At 40.5% G+C, this 25,200-nt stretch overlaps 1 pseudogene; it reads left to right on the plus strand.

Moving 5' to 3' along the window:
- The first annotated feature begins 20,669 nt into the window (after window positions 1-20,669).
- LOC114233200 (matrix metalloproteinase-26-like) lies at window positions 20,670-21,814 on the plus strand (annotated as a pseudogene).
- Window positions 21,815-25,200: the final 3,386 nt, after the last annotated feature.

A 25,200-nucleotide genomic window follows, 5' to 3' on the forward strand; every position in this document is an offset into this window, starting at 1 on the left:
TGTGTGTGTGTGTGTGTGTTACTTTGCCTAAGGTCTCCATCATTAGCAAATGGTCTGCTGTACTTCTCAGCTCCTCTAAACATATGGCTATTCCACTTCTATATTTATGTTACCTTGTACTTAAATGTGTATATGTATATACACACATCGCTATTTTTTCGGGGATTTGTGCAAAATATAGTTCTGGAAATTCTTTTACAAAATTACACAAACTGGAATGGCATCCTGGAACCTTATTTTTAACAGAACTCAGCTGCCTGTATAATGAAACACATGCTACATACAGATGAAATTGAATGTTCAAGTCAAATACAAAAATATGCTCATTTATGCAGTTTCTCTTATTCTGAAGTAGCAGGAGCTACATTTTCGTCAGATGCCGTGTTTGAGGGAGTGAACTTTCTTCACGGTCTGAATTAAGGCCAGCACGTCCCTTAGGCAAGCCCACTGGGGAACGATCAGGAGAGGAGAAGGAGAGAGGCGAGCAGCAGATTTAGGATTTATTGGATGATGACGCCACATGATGAAATGGTAACTTGACCACACCATTCCTCCCAACTCCCCTTGTCTTGGGGGTGGTGTATGGATAACTCTCAACTCAGACTCACATCACAGTGTCTACACTGACATAGAGAGAGAACCAGGGACAGAGGTTATAACTACAGGTAACATAGCAAATGCTGGTGTTGGTTGGCTTGGGTTCAAAACCTGGGTCCATTACTTGTGTGACCTTGGGCAAATTACTGCCAGTACCTCAGTTTTATACTTGTGTCATAGAGTTGGTGTGAAATAAAATGAAATAAACATATGAATAGTACCTGGATCAGAGTAAGCTTCCAGTGAATATTAGCTATTATTATTATAGAAACATGATCAGAACGTACAATTTCTCACAGGTTATTGTTTATTAGGTACTATAAGAATGGGTAGCACTACATATTAAATGTAATTTATTAACATTCTTATTTGTTAAGTTAAAAATTGAATATCAAACTTCCAGTAATTTTTTATTTAAATTGTTCTATTTCATAGTATTGTTAAGGAATCATGTATTCACACATTATAGATATATGCATTTATATGTGTATGTACATATATACATGCACATAAAATTTACCATCTTAACCTTTTTTATTTGCTGCAAAAAGCTTTATTGTTTCCACTTGGTCCAATGCATGGGAGAGAGCTCCAAGGTAGTTAAAAGGCTGCCTAGTGGTTTCAGGGAGAGGCTTAGGCAATGACCGATTTCTAAGTAAGGTCACATTCTGAGGTAGTGGGGACTAAACTTCAACATATATTTCTCTGGGAGTTCACAATTCAGCCCCTAACTCTCTGTGTCAGACACTTGCTAGAATTTAGACATCTCCTTACAACACCCTTATGCGATGACTGTTATCATCTTCGTTCTATGGACGAGGGCATTGAGCTTTAGAGGAATTCAGCAACTTGCGTGGGTTTCCCAACTGAGGTAACTGTCCTCCAGTCACTTACTGGCCTTTGCAAGTAAGCAGGCACTTTGACATTTACAGGGGAAATGACTTCTAGGAACTTCTTGCACGTTAGCATTTTAGCAATGGTTTCTGTTATGCTTCAGGTCGATCCAAAGGTTTTTCAGATGGTCAGGTTACCTGGTCTGGAAAGGAAGTTTCCCATAGACCAGAGCAGGCCTGTCTGGTTAGATATTCCCCATTCTTTCTGGATATGCGTACAATGTGAACCTTTCGAGGTGCTTTGTTCTTGCACCCAGCAGTACAGAAAGGTCCAGAATGCAGGGCTTAGAGAATACCCAGAGAAGATTCAAGACACACATTGGTAGTGAGTTCCTGGTTGTATGGATGATATACATAGCAACATATACACAGCAACATATAAGACCCAAGATGAGCACATGTTTTACTATCTTTCACAGAGGAGAGGGAAAATGGCCAGAAACCTGTCTGTTTCCATCCCTGGCCTTTCCCAATCTTTTCTGTCCCTAGTCTTCCAAAGACTGATCAATTTGGGGAAATGGAGGCAATTCTGTGTTATTTTCGACCTTCACCTTAAAATTGCTTTCAGAAAAAAAAAAAAAAAAGCCAATGAAACCTGAGATACCTGTCTAACTCTCTTCAGGAACATTTACATCTTAGCAGAAGGCAAAGACAAAGGAATTGAATTAGATCAATTCATCTCACCCCCTTTCTTAAAGCAATAAAGTTCTTAAAATTTTAAATTAAAATTTATATGGAAATCAACAAAGAGGTCCCTAGGCTGGATCAGGGCTGGGAATTTGGAGCTATCCTGTTCGCTCCTCCTTGCTCCTTGGGGCAGCCTGCAAGGACCCTTCTATAGAACCTCCAGGACCCTGAGGAGCCTAGTTATAAACCACTGGCCCAGATTACCTTTAAATTCCTTGAGTGAAGAAAGATCTTTAAGATACATTAAGAGACAAAAGTGAGAGACAAAATAGCTCATGTGGTTTGGTCCAATTTCTCTCCCCAATACTTGGCATGTTTCTATTACTTATGTGAATGTAAATATCCAGAGAAAGAACTAGAGCAGGCGTCCTCAAACTACGGCCCGTGGGCCACATGCGGGTGTTTTTGCCGTTTTGTTTTTTTTCTTCAAAATAAGATATGTGCAGTGTGCATAGGAATTTGTTCATAGTTTTTTTTAAACTATAGTCCGGCCCTCCCACGGTCTGAGGGACAGTGAACTGGCCTCCTGTTTAAAAAGTTTGAGGACCCCTGAACTAGAGGAACCCACAATACATTTGAAAACAGACAGTTCTAGGGAAGGCAGAGTTATTAGAGAGGAAATCAAGAGGGCTTTCAAACCTGAATTGTTTGATTTTTTTGGTGGTGTTTATGCATTTAAATATTATTTGTATACATACAAATAAGTTGAAAAGACTGAATGAATGAAACCTCTCAATGCTTATATGTCTGTAATGAAAGCATTTCAGTTATCAGCTCACAGCATGTTGGGAGAGCATATTTGTTTGGATCAAATAAATATATTTATTCTTATTTATATACATCCATATTTGCATTTGGTAAACTTTTAGTAGTTTTGAGATATTTGATCCATACATTTCTGATTTATTTATACTAGTATATGTCGACATGGTGATTCTTTAAAGGATAAACTAATACCAAATTGAAGGTGCCTTTAACAAAAAAACTCCTTTGCTTCTTCCTTCCTCTTTCCTTAATCAATAAGAAGCCACATTTTACCACAGGCAGACCCTGACCCAGGATGTTTGAAGCGACTTTATAGTGAAAGGCATTCATCTCACAATGAAAGAAGGTACTTTACTTTTCACTCACCTCGCTGGGTGGGTCCAAGAATGAGAGCTTCCCTCAGCCCAAAAGGAAACCAAGTGGACTGTTGTTTTTTTTTCTTTTTAAAATTAGATTAAATTAAGTTTTATTTTTTCCATCACCACTTTTTGCCTCTATGCCCTCTTCCACCTCCACCACCCCCCTCCCCACCACAATAACAACACTACTGTCCATGTCCATGAGTTCCCTCTCTTTTTTGCTCAATCCCTCCACCACCACCAACCGCCCCCCCCCCCTCTGCCCCACAACATCCCCCGCCCCGGCACCCCCTCCCTCCCCCGACAAAGGCTGTCTGCTGGCTCTTTATCTATGAGTCTGTCTCTATTTTGCTTGGTAATTCAGTTTGTTTATCAAATGGACTATTGTTTTTTAAAAGAAAGGTTTATGGCCTGCCATAGCTTTTACCGCCTGCTGCCTAACACAAAGTTTCTATTTCAAAGAAAGCATGGAGGTGTGCAGGGCAAACAATCTTACTGTTGCCCTGGCCGGTGTGGCTCAGTTTGTTGGGGTGTTGTCGTCCTGTGTATGAAAAGGTTGCGGGTTCAGTTCCCAGTCAGGGCACATACCCAGGTTGTGGGTTCGATCCTCGTCAGGTGGGGCACATGTGGCAGGCAACAATAGATGTTTCTCTCTCTAAAAATCAATAAAAACATATCCTCTGGTGAAGATTTAAAAAAAACACACAAGAAAAACAAAACAAAACAAAAATCTCACTGTTAATTCACTGTCCCCTATGTCGCTTATTTGCAGTTAAGGCCTACAATGATTCCGATTTGTTGTGATTCCAGTGGTATCTTGCCTCTGCCAAGCAAGGACTAATTTTCTATGTTCTGGTCCTTTGCCCCCATGCATTCATAATTAAACTATCTTCTCAATATCACTGCAGCCAAACTGTAAGAAGGCACAGAACTCATATCTGCAAACTAGTAGAGATGTGGAAGGGACCAGAGCCTGCCTGAGTGCCCAGGAAAGGCACAATTCCGGTAGGTGTTTATTGTGTGTCTCTTACGTGCCAACTCTAGTCATTAATGACTGCAGCTGAAAAAAGATTGAGGCACCATCCATAGCCTTAAAGAAGCCCACGGTTTAAACATGTTGATGTTTCCAAGGAATCACAGACCATGAATTTAGAGTTAAAAAGAAATCTGAAGATACTTCTGTCCACTTCTTGGAAGCTGGTCTTGTTCTGGTTAGTAAAATGGAATACAGCTCCCTAGATAGTGGATACATATAGGTTTTCATTTGTTAAAAATTGATGCATCAGTATGTATATCTTGATAAGTTATAAATGATTCTTTTTAAGAATTCTTTTCTTTTTCTCTGTTTCTAATGACATGTGAATTTCTTTTTTTCTCATCAAATGAATTCCTTGACAGGGGAACATAAATTTATTGGAGTGTGTAGAAAACTGAAAACAAAACAAAACAAAAACAGGGATGTCCTCTCATTTAAAGAGCCCAGGTCCATCTAGAAAGGCCAGTCTTTGGACAATTGGGGGAATTTAAGTATGGGTTGCATATTATATATTAGCATTGTGTTTGTGTTAACTTTCTTGATGTGAGCATTGCCCTATGGTTATATGACATGATTTTCTTATTCTTAGAAGTGATCAAGGTTTTGTGAGTGAAGTGTCATGATGCCTGTAAGAAACACTTAAATAACACAGCTAAAAAATAAATAAATAAAAATTTAAAGTAAATAGAAATAATTAAAATTATATATTATCTATTTTACATAGAGAGAGGGAAAGAGAAAGAAAGAGGAAGTGATAAAGCAAATATACAAACTGGTAACAATTGGTGAATCTGAATGATCAACAGGTGGTTGTTTTTTTATATTATTTTTCTTTTCTGTAGGTGCAAAAGTTTTTAAAATTAACTCAGAGGTGGGTAAGAATGAAAAGCCCAAGTTGCTGGCATGATGAAACTATCCCATTGATAGAACTTTTTCCGAGTCTGTGGCACTACTTGGACCTGTGGGCACGCTGTGTTCACCTCTAGCAAAAAAACTAGGCAGGTTTTATAGACTCTGGGTCCAGCGCCATTTCTTCATTCTGACATGCTCTGCTGGTTCCATTCTTTAGAACGACTGATGCCCAGGTCACAATTTGAACTTGGAAATACCAGTTGGCTGTGGCTTTTTCTAAGCACTATTGATTCTAGGAGGCACTTTAAAAAAATATATTACTACAAAAGAAAGGAATCTATCAATTATAGGAACCATCAACTCTACAATGCATGGTGATATCAAAGATGTGAACATTTGGAAAAAATGGCATCTTTACATTGATGAGGCTTTGTGTATCACCAGGATTACAGGGAGGAGCAAGGCAAAGTGAGTGAGGAGAGCAGACCAATTAGTATTATGGAAATGACCCTCAGAGGAGCAGATCTCCTGGTAGGCAGTGCCTAGGAATGAATGCTCACTGTTAAAATCTAGAGAAACAGAACATGCTCCTAACAAGAACTATCTTTATGAGTCTTGGTTTGGCCACTCCTAATCTTGCTCATGTAATGAAAGGCAAGCACTTTGCATACATGACCTCATTTTATCTTCACAACAAACCTGTGGGAAGCTTATTATTATCTCCTCTTTGCAGACAGAGAAACCCAAGGCTAGAGAAATTGAGTACCTTGCCCAATGTCACACAGGAAGGAGGAGGTGGAGCTGTGTCTCGCTGATGTTGAATCTGCACTCTAACCACGGAACTGTACACACTTCAAATATTTTGGGGAAAAAAGGATCAAGGAAAGGGCTGTGGTCATATAACATTTTAAAAATAAGGACACACATAGTGAAATCCGGGTCATCTCATCAATAAGGCCTTTCTAGATTGTCCTAAATTAAAAAGACACCCTATGTTCTCTAGAATGTCTCCTCTCCCTTCAAAGCTTTTCTCCCAAGTTATTGACCCCTCATTTTTCAAAGATGCCCTCCCTCCTACTTCTCAGAGCATGTAGCCCTTCCCCAACTTCCTGCCACCCAATTAAAGCACTGTTCTGTCCACACCCCATCCTTCCTCACTGTCAGGTCCAATGAAACAGGACCATTCATTTCTACCCGAGGTTGGTCCTCTGCTTCTTTCCAGTCTACACTCGGCCCCTTCGCTGAGGCTTTGCTCTGTCAGCTGTTTGCACTGTGTCTTTCCAGGGTGTCATTCCCATCAGAATTTAAACCAACTTAAGTTTCTTCTGTTTTAAAGAAAAAAAGAACAAAAGCCTCAGCATCACTTTTTAACCATTTTAAAATTTACATATACCCACATATGTCTGTGTGTGCATTTATATGTGTGTATAAATATTTTTATATATGTGATTTTGCACAAATATGATCATATTATCATACAGTGCCTGAACATTTCATTTTGTAAAGGGGATGCTATTTTTGCTAATAATAAGTGGAGGCATCTACATTTCTTTATTATGTCATGTTTCTCGGCCTTTGATTTCTGAGATGGGGCTTTGAGGTTTATTGCTTCAGCGGAGGAAAGAGCTGACCCTGTGCCTCTTTAGCAAGGTGGTTGATTTGGTCGAGTAGACCATCCCATTGGTTCCTGCCTGCAGTCTCACCACTTCCCAAGCTACTCCCTACACTGCTGACCCAGGGACCTCTCTAAAGGACCAATCTGATCACCTTGCTTAAAACTTCTGTGAATCATCATTGTCCTCAGAGTAAATCCCAAACATCTTGATGTCATTTATAATATCCGTCTTAATTGGGTTTTCCCCCACCTCCTACCTCTTGGGACAGACTGTGTTATTGTTCTTAACAATTTTCTGCCCCGCCTTGGGGGAAATATTATACTTGCCTGTCCCACTAATTTCAAGCTTGGCCACACGACTTGCTTTGGCCAATGAAATGTGAGCAGCAATGGCACTTCCAGGCAGAAGTTTAATAGCCAGTGTGTGGTTTACTTTCTGTCTCTCATGAGACCAGTAATGTTCCATGTAGAGGTTAGTCCTGCCATCCTCTAGTTCCTGGAGTGAATTCAAAATAAGCCCAACTCCTGCTGATTCTCAGTGGACATGCAACATTAGGGAGAAATCAACACTTGTGGTAAACCACTGAGATTTGGGGGACATTTGTCACTGCAATATAACCTACTCTCTCCTACTGATGTACCTTTGCAACCTTACCTCTTGCCATTTCCTTTTTCATCTCATGCTCTAATCCAGTGGCTTTCAAATGTTTCTGAGTCTACCCACAGTAATAAACATATTTTGCATCATAACCTGATACTCACTTCACAGATATACATAAGTAAACACATAAATTAAACAAAAGCGCTATAAAAACTTCTTATTGCGTGCAATTCATTCTGATGCATTCTATTCTATTCCACTTAAGTAAAAATGCTAGTCAGTACCCACTAAGTTGATTTCATGATTCATTAATGAGTCACAACTATGTTTGGAAAACATTGCTCTACCCTATTGAAAAACTTGAGTTGCCCTTTACTCACTCCTAAATGTTCTTCAAGGCTCTCTTAGGGAGGCACCTATTTTAGTAAAAAACTAGGTGGTCCCATAGTACCCAGTTTGTTGTTTTATACTTGGCTTTTTATTGTTTTCATTTTCTTTCTTTTTTAAATTTGTGGTAAAAACCCCATAAAATAAAACTTACTATCGTAACTGTTTTTAAGTATACAGTTTAGTAGTAAGTATAGGGTGCCCCACACCCAAATATATATATGTACATATACTTTGAATAATTATAAAGGCAGTGTTTATTAAAATACAGTTTATTTTTAAAATTGAGCTATCAACTATTAAAGGATGTATACATTTTTGGGGGCACCCTGTATATTCATATTGTTGATAAATAGATCTCCAGAACTCTCTTGTCTTGCAAATTCAAAACTCTATACTCATCAGACGCTAACTCCCTATTTCTCCTCTTCTCCTGAGCCCGTGGCTACCACTGCTCTACTTTCTGTCTCTATGCATTTGACTATGCTAGGTACCTCATATAATTGGAATCATACAGTGTTTGTTTTTTTTGGTGTGACTGGCTTATTTCACTCAGCATATTGTTCTCAAGTTCATTTATGTTATCACATATGTCAGAATTTCCTTCCTTTCAAAGGCTGAAAGTATTCTATCATATATACCATAGTTTGTTCATTCCTTCATCTGTTGATGAACATTAGGGTTGCTTTCACCTTTTGGTTATTTTGAGTAGTGCTGCTATGAATATGGATGGGTGTATAAGTATCTCTTTGAGATTCTGCTTTCAGTTCTTTTGGATACATACCCAGAAGTGGGATTGCTGGATCAGATGATAATTCTGTTTAATTTTTTGAGGAAACTCTGTACTGTTTTCTTCAATGTTTGCATAATTTTATATTCCCACCAACAATGTACAAAGGTTCCAATTTCTTCACATCTTTGCCAACACTTGTTATTTTCTGTCTCCCACTCACTCCCTGTTAGTGTGAGATAATTTGGCTTTTGTCTTATGTATATTTCTCAAATGGTCTATAAGGTCCTAGAGAACAGGAATAATTATTATCGTGTGTAGTGCCTTCAGTCTTAATGTGATATTTGCCATGTAGTATGTGCACAACAAATATGTATAATATGAAAATAGGTATTTCCTGAGTGGTGGTTTTAAAACACGTCTGCAAATTCTTTGTCACTCTTTCCTTTGAAAGGTAGTGACGAATTACTCTCCTAGTTGTTTTTTGTTAATTGAATTGATTACTCTCCTTTTGAATGTGGGTCAGGCTTACTGATCTTCTAACAAATAGAATGCAGGTGAAGTTATGCGATGTGACTTCTGAGGCTGGGTCATAAAAAGGCTTCTGTGTGGCTCTCCCTCTTAGATCACTCACTGTGGGTGAAGCCAGTTGCCATGCTGTGAAGACACTCAAACAGGCCTATGAAGTGGCCCATTCTCAGCTTTTTTCTTGTTGCTCTTTGCAATGGGAGATGGTGCTTTTTGCTTGCCATGTTAGTCCTCTCTATTCTCATTATGTGCAGAGGAACTAAGGCCTCCCACCAACAGTCTGGGCAAGCCATCTTAGAAGTAGACCTTCAGTCCTCTAGCCCCAGTCAAGCCTTCAGATGACTGTAGCCCCAGCCAACATCTGTCTGCAATCTCATAAGCAACTGTTAAGCTCTCAAATTTCTGATTCAGAGAAACTATGAGAGAGAAGAAATATCTAGTGTAGCTTTAAGCCACTCAGTTTTGGGGTAATTTGTTACACAGCAATGAACTACTAATACACTCCTACTTTGTAGATAATAAAATTGATACTTATACATAGGAAGTAAGGTGCTCTGAACCACAGAGCTAATAAGTGGAAGTACAAAAATATCAAATGCACAGCTCTAAACTCCTAGACTTCATGACCCTTGCAGTGTAATTGTTGGCTCTGGGGGAATGTGCTATCACTCTCACTAGAAGATTCCCTCTGGCATGTAGGAGGGCCATAACATTGCCACTCTGGGTTTGACATCTTGGGCTTGGTCTTGGGTTCTCTTCTCGTTACTAACCTTCAAAGAGTTGAAAAAAGTAATTAGAAATCTTATTTAAACAACAATGACAACAACAACAATGACAAAACTCATAGCTTTCTTTTTTGGCCTTTTCTCCTTGGCCTTTATCTTGCTTTCTCTCTTCTCTGGAGTCATCTTTATTCTGGTCAGTCATTTGACAACAAACCTCTCTTACTCCTGGCTGGATCCTGCCGATAGTTCTGCAGAACAATTAAATTTCATTTCAGGGTGAGTTAATTTTATGACAGCTTTCTGCAGTGGAGAACCATCGTCTGTATGGGATCAGAGCATTAGGGCTGTTGGGCTGAGGTTTGGAAGTCATCCCTGACTAGTGCTCCTTTTGTCCTCATGCTTTTGTGTCTAGCTCTCCCTGGGGTTGGGTCATGCATTTATACTCTTCCCCCTCCTCTCCCATTGCTTTCCTCATAGTTTCAGTGCATCGCTGACTGGCTCCTATTTCAGGCACCATTGTGTTCCTGGGAAGTCAACCTCTTCTCTTCCAAAGATCAGTTTACTTATCTATATAATGGCTATAAGGAAGCTTATCTAGCAAGGTTGTTATGATTGTTAAATGATAGGACATAGGAAAAGCATCCAACATGGTGTCTGGCACAGGGTCAGTGTTCCTGAATGAGAGCTTGTATCATGGCAGTATTGCTGTCCCTTCCACTATAAACTCTGTTGCTAATGGGAAATAGCTTTCCATAATTCTCTCTTAGCCCATCATGGGAGATCCTATTCTATTTTTCATGAGGTCTAAAGTTCCTTCCTTCCTTCCTTCCTTCCTTCCTTCCTTCCTTCCTTCCTTCCTTCCTTCCTTCCTTCCTTCTTCCTTTTTCTTTGTTACTCTAGCAGCTGTTGCATTTTAGACCTGATATTTGGATTCAGTTTGCTTTTCTACTCTCCTAAGCCACTTGGCACCTTTCCATCTTTTGGTTTTTGTCTGGCCTCTTGTCTAGGTTTTCATTGCCTTCCCTAAGGGCCATGAACTCCTTTGCCATCTGCCCTCACCTGGTCCAGCTGTTTTTAGGTCACCTAATCCTTTTACATTATTCCCTTCCCAGGTAACCAACAAATGGCTATATTTTCCAAGTAACTCTCACAGATGTGTTCTCTGTCTCTAAAAAATACTAGACATTGACATTTGTTTGTTTGTTTTTTTGTTAATCCTCACCCGAGGATATTTTACTCATTGGTTTTTAGAGAGAGTGAAAGGGGTGGTGGGGAGGAGGAGGGAGACAGAAACATCAATGTGAGAGAGACACATTGATTGGTTGCCTCCCACACATGCCATGACCAGGGCCAGGGACAGAGCTTGCAACCAAGGTAAGTGCCCTTGATCAGAATTGAACCTGTGACCCTTCAGTCTGCAGGCCGATGCTCTGGCCACTGAGCCAAGCTGGCTAGGGCTAGATATTGATGTTTTAATACAACCCTGGCTCCTACAGATGCCACCCCTTAACTCCTAACCCTCAAACCCCTTTGGGAGGAAAGGGGATGTCTCACCAGCTCATTAAGGGGCACACGCTCCCAAAACACACCACCTGTAGTTGAGTGCAATGATAATGAGTTTTCAAAGTTCTATCTGAGCTTTAGTTTATAGAAGCAAGAAGCTCCTAGAAGTTCCCAGGGGCAGCCTGAGGACACATCTGTTAATGTGAAAAATCATTCAAACCTATAAATAATTTTTTTGAGTTTATTTGAGCCAAACTGTTGACAATTGCCGGGAAGCAAAATTTCAATATATTGGGATAATGTTCCAGAGAATGGTGATTTTATACATTACAATCCAAAGAGGAGATGTACTAGTAAGTGGGTAACATGAACTCCATTGGATTAGGGAGGTGGGAGCAAAGCAGGGAAACCTCTGGGATTGGATAAAAAGTAAAATGATAGACACACACTTCTTTTACTTAGGTGGGTGCAGGATAGTTAACAGTCAACAGTTAACTCAATAACCATGAGGGGATTTGTGGTCTCTGCAGAGCGGTGCCTGTGCTTTGAGGGGTCCAGAAAAAAAAGGAAAATTACTTTGACATTCCACCGATATGTTATCATAGATGCAAAAAGACAATAGACTCAGTTAAAGTAAAGATTGACCTTTGTTAGGGAAGATACCGGTCGTGGACATGACTTCCCACCATAACTGCTTTTAGTTAAAGTTTTAATTTCAGACCATCCTTTGTGGTTACTTTAGGTCTTTGAGTTTGCAAGACTGCCAAGCAGGCCTTCCCTGAGCTAGTCAGGTCAGCATGTGGCCCCTTTTCGTCCACATATCTGACCATTCTGAATTTTATCACTAGTTTGCAAAGTACCTGAGGACTGTTCTTTTCTATCCATTTGACTGGGGGAGCTCATGCATGACCTGCTAACATTGCAGACTGACTTCGGAAGTATATATTTTTTTCCTTTTTCAATACACTATTCCTAGAATTAGAAGTTAGAGATGATATCTTAGAGAACAAAATATTTATACACTCCCCCATCCCTTTTCAAGTTGTCAATGTAAGAAACATTCAAACCTGCAAACAATTTTTGTGAGTTTATTTGAGCCAAACTGTCCACAATTGCCGGGAAGCAAAATCGCAAGGAATTGAGTTAATACTCCAGAGAATAGCAGTTTTGCACCTTATTTTATACATTACAATCAAATGAGAAGATAGAAGTGGATTACAAGAAATTCACGGGTGATAGATTAGGCAGGCAGGAGAAAGCAAAGCAGGGAAATCTCTGGGACTGGGTGAAAAATAAAATGATAATCTTTCACACAGGTGGATATAGGATAATTAATAGTCAACAATGAACACAATAAAAATACCAATGAATGGATTTGTAGTTTATTCTGGTGCATTGGTTGTACCCTGAGGGGTCCAGAAAAAGGGAAGTTATCCTGACATTCCAAAGTATGCAAAAGACAATAGACAGGCTCAGTCAAGGTAAAGATTGACAAGATTGACTTTGTCAGGGAAGATTCTAGCCAAGGACGTGACTATCTTTGATAGACTGCTTTTAGATAAAAAGTTTAAATTTCAGACCATCCTTTGTGGTTACTTTATGTCTATGAGTTTGCAAGGCCGCCATGCAAAGCTTTCCTGAGCTCTCAGGTTTGTGTGGAAGTTGAGATACTGTCAAGCAAACAAAAAAGTCCCAGATGAAAATACAAAAATAAAAGAAATTCACTCTCATTTTTGGAGGGAGTTTGCTCCAAGTGCTCCAATAACCCAATGACCACAGGCTGCATTGGTGTTCTGAGGTGACCAGAGTGAATTAGTGGATATAGGAAAGGGGGTAGGGGCGCGAGATTGTCATTGTCACAGGAAGGCAGTCGAACAGGGCTAACCCTCCTTCGTTTTTGGCCTCTGCCAAACAAACTAGCTGTCTTATGTTGGGCAAGTTATTGAACTGGACTAAGCTTTAGGTTCTTCCTTTGAAAGGGTAATAATGATTCCTCCTTCACTTGGCTGTTTAGTTGTGTAGATGTAAGAAACATCCAAATCTGATGACACATGCCAGGAGCGAGATCTCAAATGCACCAGAGAGTAACAGTTTTGCAATTTTTAAAATTCATTTGGAATTAAGGAGGGGATGTAAGAAAGATTACATGAAGGTTGGAGAAAGCAAGGCAAGAATTAAATTATAGGATATTTAAGATTCTGTGCTCTGGCCCTGGCCTGTGTGGCTTGGTTGGAGCATCGTCCTATACACCAAAAGGTTGCAGGTTTGATCCCTGGTGGGGGAATGTGCAGGAGGTAGTCAATCTCTCTCTCTCTCTCTCTCTCTCTCTCTCTCTCTCTCTCTCTCTCTCTCACTCTTTCTCAAATAAAAGATTCTGTGCTCTCTTGAGGGTAGTCTGATTTAGAAGGAGGGGTCTGAAGAGAGGTATTTCAAAGGTGTGTTAACTTAGATTTACAGAAACAATGGACAGGGCTTGCTTAGGGCAAAGATAAACATTTCACTAAAGAAGTTATATGCCTGGGGTGTGACTACCCACCATGACCTGCCCAGGTAGGAAATTTTGATCACTTCACTCTGTGGGGTTACTTTCCTAGAACCCTTTTTATGTGCACAGTCAGAATGATGTCACACACAAGGAGCACCTGGGACCGAGTGGGTGCCCAGGGCATGGCTGTGGGAGTGAGGGTAGGTAAGCTCCGAAGGGCAGGCAGATTTCCCCTTTGGAGTTGCTTGGGCATTTCTGGCCATGGATGAACTGTGTTTGTCTGATCACTCTTGAGCTTGAATAAACAGCGAATTTCAAACAAGGTTATATGATTCTGCAGGGCAAAGCTGAACAAAGCCCACTTTACTGCCTGTTTTATAGCCTGTGACTTTTAATGGCTCCTGCAGTTGCCAGTCCTTCTCCCTGAAGCCAAAGTGAACTTGTTATCCTGCAGTTTGTTTTGCATTTAAATAGCATTTAGCCTTTTTAAGGCGTTTGACAATCGTTAATTCATTCTTGGTCCCACTTTCTCTTCTGTTTATTTATTTATTTACTGAGGTTTGCGGAGTGGGGAGCTGGCTGAACTCAGAGATCTGCCCAAGGCCACACAGACCTGTTCAGGGAGTTGCGATCCTGTTCTTTTTCACATCCTGGTTCTGTGCTAAGTTTACTGTAGCGTATTATTTCTCACTGCTCAGGGGTCATCAGGCAAGATCAAAGGACTTTTGGGTCTTTGGGGAAGGATTCCCAAAGTAAGTGTCTGCTAGTATTGCTCTTCCTTCATTTTTGGAGGAAATGTTCATGTCCTGGCCCTCAGACCTTAGGAGTGAGAACTGCCATATTGATTCTAAGGGGTTATCACCAGCAGTTGAGGTCCTCTGTCCGATGTCACTTTGAATCAATTTGGCCATTGCTTAGATGTTGACCCAACCATCAGGGCAAAATAGCTGGATCAGATTCTCCCCTTCTGTCACAGAAAGAATCCATTTGATAAGAAAATCCTTTTGTCACTCTGAAGTCAGAAATGATCCACCTGCTGCTTGCTCCCTAAAAGCACCTACCCTCCTTTCCCCTTCTTCTAGGTCTCCAGCCCTGCTGTCTCCCATTTTACCTCCCCTTCCACTAGTGTCACAGTATTGGTCTCAACTTAAAAAAATATTTAATATTCATATCAGAATCAAATTATTTTTCATGAACAGTCAGTTCAGAGGCTAATTTGTAGTTTCATCCACATGCCACTACTACCAAAACCATTTTAACTATCTCTCTGTAGTTTCTGCTATACAGTTTTGTTGAAAGTATTTCCTTTTGTATCATTTGCTCTTCTGGTTCATTCTTGCTTTCTCTCTCTCTCCCCAAATAGCCTACACCGGAGACTTACTGAGGAGCTAGGAGCGACAGTTAGGGATGGACCATGGGAGGGAAGTACCGAAGGGGTAGTATAGCTGCATACTGGAAAAGTGGACAGGATATAGCTAGCCAACCTCACCCTGTACCGGAGGGAACCTGTGAAACCATAGAGAAAAACAGCCCTGACCTAGAATTAATTCAGGCAGAGTGGGAAGAATAGGTGGGAACCCTGAGCTTTAAACTAACTGTATGGATGTTATTAGGGCTGACTTTTTTGAACCAACCAATGGGAAGTTAGCAGGGCACATTTTAACCCTTAGACAATGGAACTGCTCCCGCAACCTGCTTGGGTCCCCTCCCTCTAACAGGGAGCTTTCCTGTAATAAACCTTTACTTTTGCTCATCTCTTTGTACATGAACTCATTCTTTGATTTTGTTAGACAATGAACAAACAGACATTTTGGATATCATTACTACCTCCATTTTTAATAGTGAGAGCTTAAGTACTACATCTTAGTTCCTATGACAATGTGCTTCTGATAGGGAGAGAGCGCGAAGGAATCTAAGCCAGCCCTCTAGGCAAACCCATCAGCAGAAATACTAAAATGCTAGAATGAGGGGCTCTGGCTACTCCTTGAATCTAGAATTCTGTCTTACCTCCCCTTTGTTACTATCATGTTCCCATGGTGCCTTTGCTAAGGTCCAGTATCAACTTTCTATTGATATTTTTATTTTCTGGAGATTATTCAACTATAGTTAGGAGAGTTGATCGATATCATTCACCAAGCACTTCAGGGTCTTTGAACTGTTGTTTTGGTATTATATATTTTTCTCTCTGACAGCAAACTCCAAGGACAAAGGTGGGTATTCAGAGAATGACAGGTGAATGGTAGCAAGATAGGTTAGAGAGATTAATGTAATTCTTGCTTTTCACAAAAGGACAAGGACGCAGTCACACTGTTCCTGAAAAGGGGGTTAAATATGAGGTTACTACCTCCAGAATACCTAGTATTTAAAAAGATGTGAGAATGAAAATAATTTGGGTTATACATTTGCAAGTTTCCTGAGCTGTGTTTAGAGATAACTTCCAGGTAGACGAAATGAACTAAGAAAGGGAGGAGGCATTCAAATGAACACTTCATAAACCGATCAACACTTATCAAGCAGCTACCATGAGTTAAGCATTGGAAACACTAAGATGAATAAAACAGAATTCCTGCCCTCAAGTTCTCAAGTAAGTGATTGTAGAATGAGATAAAAATTATGATAGATAAAGCACAGGGTAACTTTTTCTGGAAAGGGAGGATTATGTACTTAAAATTCCCAGGGAGATGGTAATTCTGAACTAGGTCTTGAAGGATAGATATGAGGGCACCAGTTGGGCACAACAGGACATTATTTATAGGCACGGAGTTTCATGTGATGTTAAGGACTCTACGCCTGGACAGCATGGTGGAACGGGGGGGGGGGGGTGGGCAGGGGGAGATGAAAGTAAAGTCACACTAAGATATTTGTACTTGATTCCTTTAGGTGAAGGAGAATTAATGAAGGATTTAAAGTGATAGGATCAAAATTGCTTTGCTTTAGTTTATAAAGCGGCTCTATACCAATGCTTGAAATAGAATTCATTTGTAGTTTTTGTCTAGTAACTTCTCATTCTGCTTTCTATGATGATGGTTCTGTTATTAATAGTATATTTGAGTTTTTCTGTATACATACATACCCCTAATACCTTTATAGTCATGGACTGATATGAGCTTTGGGACTTGCCTCAGCTTTAATGGGGGATTTGTCTAATTCTTAGAATCATATGAAGGTGAAGTAAATTACAGAATTTAATAGGAATTTGAGCTGTATGTTAGATAATAAAGGATGGAGAGAAGGGAAATAATATTTATTATATTACTAATAAGTACATTTGATGGCAACTCTGCATATACTATACAAAGAAGGTGACTCATTCATTTTTTTTATTTCTGAAATAAAAATTTCACCACTGCACTCTCCTTACAGTTTTCACAATAGCATGCACAAGAAGGAGATGCTGCTGAGAAAATACTTTCTTTTTAAATTTCAGATAGGTTTTTAATAGAACTCATAATCTAGAGGATTACACATGACTTAGAGGAATATTGTCACATAGCAATCAGTTGAAAAATACATATATAAAAGTGTACAGATTATGTAGCAAATTCTTACCCCTAGATGTAATGCCAAATGCACAGGAAAATTGATTGATAACTTAGATAGTTCCCTAGATTTTTCTTTGGTCAGATGCCAGGCAAGTGCTACCTTTAAATAAAAGCTAGCCCAATTGGCATGACTTAGTGGCTGAGCATTGACCTATGAACTAGGAGGTCATGGTTCGATTCCTGGTCAGGGCACATGCTTGGGTTGCGGGCTCCATTCCCAATGGGTATGTGCAGGAAGCAGCCGATCAATGATTCTCTTTCATCATTGATGTTTCCATCTCTCTCTCCCTCTCCCTTCCTCTCTGAAATCAATAAAAAATAAATAAATAAAAGCTAAAATAAAACTGGGAAATGTTATTCACCATGTTTCACAAGGACTCAAGATCCCCCACCCCCAACTTTTCCATGTTGAATAAAAGTAATAAGGCAAAATGCTCCTAACCTAGGGAAATGGACAAAACAAATAAAATTACACTGAGATGTGCTAAATGCAGTGAAATCAATGGCATCTAGGTTACTAGAAAAGCACATTGTAGGGGTTCGTAATCCACCCCAGGGAGGGTTCAGTTAAGGCATTAGTGAGAAGGTATTACTTAATTATTGAAGGGCTGCTGCAATTTTCATGAAAAAATATGAGGAAGATATAGTAGAATGCCATGGTAGAACAGAGAACTACTATTAAATCCAGCTGTATTATTATTTTTAATTGATTTTTGAAGAGAGAGGAAAGGACAGGGATAGACAGATAGAAACATCTATGAGAGAGAAACATCATGGATGGGCTGTCTCCTGCATGCCCCTTACTGGAGATTAAGCCCGAAACCTGGGCATGTGCCCTGACTGGGAATCAATCAAATCATGACCTCTTGGTTGATAGATCCACACTCAACCACTGAGTCACACTGGCTGGGCAAAACCAGCTGTTTTATATATATGCAATCTTGGGCAAATTACCTCACCACTCAGAGCTCTGTTTAGCTCATGTGTAAAATGGGTATGAGAAGACCTAGCTTATTGGAGGGTTGTGAGGACTAAATACATTATTATTGAGGTAGTATGTTAGGGGTCATGGGTGTGGGCTCTGGAATCAAATGATGTGCTGGCTTAAATAGTGTCCCTTCAAAATTCATGTCTACTCAGAACTTCAGAATGTGACCTAATTTAGAAATGGGACCTTTGCAGATGTGATTAAGTTAAAATGAGGTCATACTCTACAATAATAATAATAATAATAATAATAATAATAATAATAATAAACTGTTTCCATATATGCATAACTCATGGACACAGACAATAAGGTGGTGAAGGCCTGGGGTGGGGTCAATGGGGGAAAAAAGAGGACCTATGTAATACTTTCAACAATAAGAATTTATAATAAAAAAAGAAAAATAAAGGTTTTATTTTTACCTTCAAAAAACAAAATAAAACAACAACCCCTGCTTCCTTTACATGTTGACCAGCATGTGGAGAGATTGGAACCTTTGTGCATTGCTGGTGGGAATGTACAATGGTGTAGTGGCTATGGAAAATGGTATGGTGGTTCCTCAAAATGTTAAATACAGATTTACCCATGTGACCCAGCAACTCCACTCTTATGTATATACCTAAAATAATAAAAAATAGAAATTCAGACAGATACTTGTGTACCAATGTTCAAAACAGGATTATTTGCAATAGCCAGAAGGAAGAAACAATTCGAGAGTCCATCAATAGATGAACAGATAAACAAAATGTCTATATTCAGACAATGGAAGCAATAAAAACGAATGTCATTTTGATATGTGCTGCTTGGATGGACCCTGAAAATAGTATGCTAAGTGAAATAAGCTAGACACAAAGGGACAAGTATTGCATGATTCCAGTGATATGAGGTACCTAGAATAGGCACATTCATAGAGACAGAAGGTCTAGAGAATACCAGGGGCTGGGAGGAGGGGAGAATGAGGAGTTATTGCTTCATGGGTGCACAGTTTCTGTTTGGGGCAATGAAAGGGCTTTGGAAATAGGTAGTGGTGATGGTTGCACAACATTGTGAATATAATTAACGCCATTGAATTATATACTTAAAAATGGTTAAAATGGCAAATTTTGTTATACAGTAGTCCCCCCTTATCACAGTTGCGCTTTCCGTGGATTCAGTTACTTATGGTCAACCACAGTCGGAAAATATTAAATGGAAAATTCCAGAAATAAACAATTCATACGTTTGAAATTGCATACTGCTTTGGGTAGTGTGATAAAATCTCAGACCGTTCGGCTCTATCCCACCCAGGAAGTGAGTCATCTTTTGTCCAGCATCTCCAGGCTGTATACGCTCCCGCCTGTTAGTCACTCGGATCAACTGTCAGTGTATTGCAGAGCTTGTGTTCAAGAAGCTCTTGTTTTACTTAATAATGGCCCAAAGCACAAGACTAGTGATGCAGCCAAAGAGAAGCTGTAAAGTGCTTCTTTTAAGTGAAAAGGTATGTATGTATAGGAAAACACAGTATATATAGGGTTTAGTACTATCTGTGGTTTCAGGCATCTACTGGGCCTCTGGGAACATATGCCCCGTGGATAAGGGAGGACTACAGTATGTACTTTACAAAAAAAAAAAAAAAAGAGTAGCGCATGGGCATTTAAAAAAAAAAGAGGGTTATTCTGATTAAATCTAATCACTGATGTCCTCATGGGAAAAGACAGAGAGACACATAGCGAAGTCAGATATTGCAATAGGAGTGATGTGTCTACAAGCCAAGGAATGCCAGCCTTGCCAGCAGCCACCAGAAGCTAGGAGTGGCATGGTAAAGATTTCCCTCAGGCTTCCACAAGGAATCAACTGTGCCAACATCTTGATTTTGGATTATTTGCTTTAAGAATTTTGAGAGAATACATTTCTGTTGTTTCAAGCCATCCAATTTTGTTTTTTTGTTTGTGGCAGCCCTAGGAAACTGGTACAGATGACATAGGTCTAAATCCTAGCTCTGCCACTTCTTATTGTGAATTTAGATGACTAACAACTTCTCTGAACCCTAGTTTCCTCATCTGTGAAAATGAAGATAATGATACATAGCTCACTAGTTTATTAGAAAGCTCAAATGAGCTGGATGGTAAAGGTCTTCAGGAGAAAGATGTCCTCTACAGTATAAGAGAGTGACTCTGCACAGGAAACTGGGGTGTCTGCCTTCTGAGCTCTAACCCCAGAGCTCCGAACCCTGGCTTCTGCTCATGCAGCTCCAGTTCACTCTGCCCTCCCTCTGCCAGAGCCCAAAGACAATTTCCTTTGGTGTTCCCTGACCAAGAAAGAGCGGCCACTCCTAACCCGGGGGAAGAGATACAGTTTCCACACAGACTCATATGAAAAACAGACCCACAGAATGAGCAGATGCTGGCTATGCTTCACCATCCTCGCTGTGGAATAACTGATGTGGCTACCTATCTCCCCAGGACGTTCCAAATGGAATAAGCACAATCTGACCTATAGGATTATCAGCTATCCAAAAGATATGAATCCATCTACAGTGAATGGCATTATTCATGAAGTGCTTTCCACCTAGAGCAATGTGACCCCCTTGATCTTACAGCAAGTGAAGGTTAGACATCAAGCTTTCTTTCTGGGAGTTGGCCCTTTGATGGGCCAGGTCATATTGTAGCCCATGCTTTTTTTTTTTTTTTTACCCAATTCTGAAACTCCAGGAATTATCCACTTTGACAGGGAGAATACTGGTCAACTTCATAGAAAGGGTTTAATCTGGTTGCTATTCATGAGCTGGGTCATTCTCTGAGCCTGTGACAGTCCATGAGTCAGAACTCCATAATGTACCCCAGATATATATATATATATATATAGAGAGAGAGGCCCAGTGCATGATTAAATCATGCACATGTAGGGTCCCTTAGGCCTAACCTGCCATCCAGGCCATATCCACTGCCCAGCAAAGCCTAGCACGCTCTGTGGACACTGCTGGCAGCCTGCTCCCCGCTTTTGATGGCAGGGGGTCCACTGGTGCCGGAGCGGACACACAGCTCCCCGCTTTCGATCGTGGGGGAGATGGGTGTCCACTGGTGCACCAGGCCTTTCAAAGGCCTCCGGCGGAGGCTTTTGGCCTGGTGCCAGAGTGGACAGACACCCAGCTTCCCTGCTTTCGCTTTCGATCGCAGGGGAGCTGGGTGTCTGTCCGCTGGTGCCGGAGCGGACACCCAGCTCCCCGCTTTTGATGGTCGGTGGTGGGATGTGGGCTTGCTGCCCCAGAGGCCCCTTCTGTGCCGCAGCACAGCCATGGCGCAGACGCTGAGCTCGTGCCGCAACTGGCCCAATCGGCCACCCTGGCCACCCCGGCCACCCCGAGTCCCGCCCTTCCCCACGCCTCCTGGCCAATTGTGGGCATAGCGAAGGTATGGTCAATTTGCATATTACTCTATTATTAGGTAGGATATATATATATCCCTAGAACTTTCTGCCTTGATGTTGATAATATTTAAAAAATCCAGCAACTGTATGGACAAAGGTGTTCATCTCAAATGCCCTGACGCTGGCACAGAATAATCATGTAACCTGGTATTTCAGTGCCTTCATTGGAGGATCAAAGAACTCATGGCACTGACCCAGACTTGGAGACTGCTTAAGCTAACTCTTGAAGAATGGAATTTAGACAGTCAAAACTCAGAATACTTCTGGGTCAAAATAAAGATGGCTTATAAAAGTAAAAAAAGAAAAGAAAAGAAAAGAAAAGAAAAGAAAAGAAAGCTCAAATGAGATGCAAGCATAAACTCTCAATATAGTGCTTAGTGTGTAGTAATTGCTTGATAAATGTGAGTTATTCATAACAATTATATTAATAAGTAGCAACAGAGGGAAATGAGAATTAACTCTCAGGAGAGACTGGCTTGGCAGCTCCTATGCCAATAAAATTTGTTTGAAAACTAAAAGGATTTACTTTAATGAAACTTTACTTTCCCATTCTCATCACAGAAAATATGTAGGGAAAATGCGTGTTATTTGAGCTGGCATCATTGAAATGGATATGAAAGTTGAATGATTTGTTTCTCAGGCTCTGAGAGGCTTAGAGTAATTGACAAGCTCATTGTCTTCCTTGTAACCACCTTCTTGTCTTGCTAATACACCTCCCCAAACACCCACACAGCCTGTCACATTTAGAAGAGAACTGTGTTCTTACAAGTGTGCTCTTTCTGCCCAGCATCACAGGGGAAGGTACCTTAATTGCACAAGTGTGAGCCAACTACCCAGGCGCTCTACACAAATTACAGATCCTGCCTCAAAAACCAGCAAAGCTTGGTGTAAAATTAAAGGGGGAGTGTATTTGATTTCATTTGGTGGTAGATTGAGGGAAAATACACTTTTCAACGAGAAGTCTAACATCCTTGATGTACTATAAAATGGAGCTAAATCCATAGGTGAGTGGGAGGCTTTGGAAATGGATGGGTGGGATAGCAATAGCAGCTGTCTATTGCCTCTGGTTAGATTAGCTGTGATCTCCTCCAACACACTCATTGCCATCACCAGTATTGACATGCCCGCCTCTTACAGGTGCTGTGTTGGGCTGGTTAAGTTTATGTGCTCCTTGGCACTTGCAACAATTTACAGAGATGAATCCATAGGTCTCTCCAGGCCCAGCTTCTTTCCTTAGTTGTCTCCTTCATTAGTGGACTCTGATGTACAAGGGTGGTGGTCATCTGACCTGGTCCTCAAACTAACCTTGGAGCTATGATAGGTCTGGCCTTATCATCCCCACACTGCATGCAGGCACTCTGCATCTCAGACAGGTTAAATGACTCGTCAAATTAAAAGTACTAGTAGTTGTCCAGTGTGTCAACAAGGTGGGCTTCCCAAGTCAGAGTCCTGGAGGCCAGAAGGCAGATAACAACAACCTGTCCTGAAGGAGAGTTGATTTTATAGGTAGAGGCACCAGATACATACTCTCAGTGGTGAACAGTGGAGACTCATATCTGGGCCCAGAGCAAATAGAGGTGAGAGCTGGCAGGTAAGAGTGGTCTCACAGGGGGGGATGGTGTAGGGGAGAGGTTGGAACTGGAAGGGGAACTTGGAAGGCAGTGTTAATTCCTGAGTCCTGTTTTGGATACTAGAGATGGAGGCTGTTACCTTTTCCCATCATGGATTTGCAGGGGCAGGTCGAGTCCACTGCAAAGGGCTGACTGATAGCACCAAAGTCTGGGCCTCCTGAGCCCTGGTCTTTTGGTGACCCCTCAAGTTCTGCACATCTGACATCCTGCTGTGTCCTCAGTTTTGGTCCATTGCCCTCCCTAGGAGTTCTCCAGACTTAGGTTTCCTACCACATCATTGAGCACATTATTGGATATTGTGTACTGAATTGCTTGCTAACTGTCCCACAGACACCACAACTTACATACCTGTGGTCTTTACTCTCTCATTGATCTTTGGATAAACCAAACTCCTAATATGCTTACCAGGCCCCAGACTTTTACTCTGGCTACCTCTAGCTGCTGCACCCTTCTCCCCTTCACTCCAGCCATCCTTGCCTTCTTTCAGTTCCTCTTGGCCTTGTTTGCTCATCTTTCATCTCTTAGTTTAAAAGTTACTTGTTCACAGTAGCATTCCCCAAACCCCTATGTTAGGATGTCTGCCTTAAAAATAAATTGTGATAAAATATATATAACACAAAATTTACCATTTTTAAAATTAAATGTATTGGGATGACATTGGTTAATAACATTATATAAGTTTCAAATGTACAATTCTATAACACTAATCGGTATTTTATGTGCTTATCATCTAGTCTAGTCTCCCTCTATCACCATATATTTGACGCCCTTTACCCTCTTCATCCTCCCCCCAGCCCCTTCTCTGACAACCACCATTCTATTGTCTGTGAGTATATTTGTTTGTTGATGCTTTCTGTTTTATAGCCCAAATATGAGTGAAATCATATGGTTCTTGTTCTTTTCCATCTCCATTTTAACTATTAAGTGTACATACAGTATAACCTATCAATAGAACTCTTTGCATTTTGCAAAACTGAAACTCTGTACCCATTAAACAATAACTCCCACTCTCCTCTCTCCTGGCAACCATGACTCTATTTCTCTAAGAATTTGATTACTCTAAGTGTCTCATCTAAGTAGCATCATGCAGTATTTGTCTTTCTGTGACTGGCCCATATCACTTAGCTTAATATCCTCAAGGCTCATCCATGTAGTGTAAGAGTTTTCTTCCTTTTAAAGGTTGAATAATATTTAATTGTATGGTTAGACCACATTTTGTTTTTCCATTCATTTGTGGATGGACACGGGTTGCTTCTACCTCTTGTCTATTATGAACATGGGTGTGCAAGTATCTTTTCAAGACCCTACTTTCAATTTTTTTTTGGTATATACCCAGAAGTGGGATTGCTGGATCATATGGTAATTTTATGAGGAACCTCCTTACTGTTTTCCACAGTGGTTGTACCATTTTACATCACCACCAACAGATCACAAGGGTCCAATTATTCCACATAGGGGGTCTGCCTTTTCCTTTTAAAATTTCTGCCAGAGGGCCTTCTGTTGCAATTAAGCCCTGGGTAGAGCTAGCTTTCTAATCAAGAATGCACATTTAGTCAAGGCCACCACCAACACACAAGGCCAACTACCTTTCTCATCAGGGCCTCACATTTAGGTGTCCTAAAACATTTGCAGGGCCCCAGGATAAGAGCATACATGGAGGCCCAAGGACCATGTACCTAAATCTTTAAAAGTTATAGACTATAACTAACAAACTGCTAAATAATAATATTTTATCCTCTATCAAGTCAAATATATCATCATTAATTATCAAATTTATAAAGCTATGGTTTTTATATGACTAAAAGTTGGCAACATATCAAAGGCAACTGAATTGAATTATGATTGCTCATATCAGTGTCTCCTGATGGGCTGGA

Source organism: Eptesicus fuscus, chromosome 9, assembly GCF_027574615.1.
Source record: "Eptesicus fuscus isolate TK198812 chromosome 9, DD_ASM_mEF_20220401, whole genome shotgun sequence".
NCBI classification, from domain to species: Eukaryota; Metazoa; Chordata; class Mammalia; order Chiroptera; family Vespertilionidae; genus Eptesicus; species Eptesicus fuscus.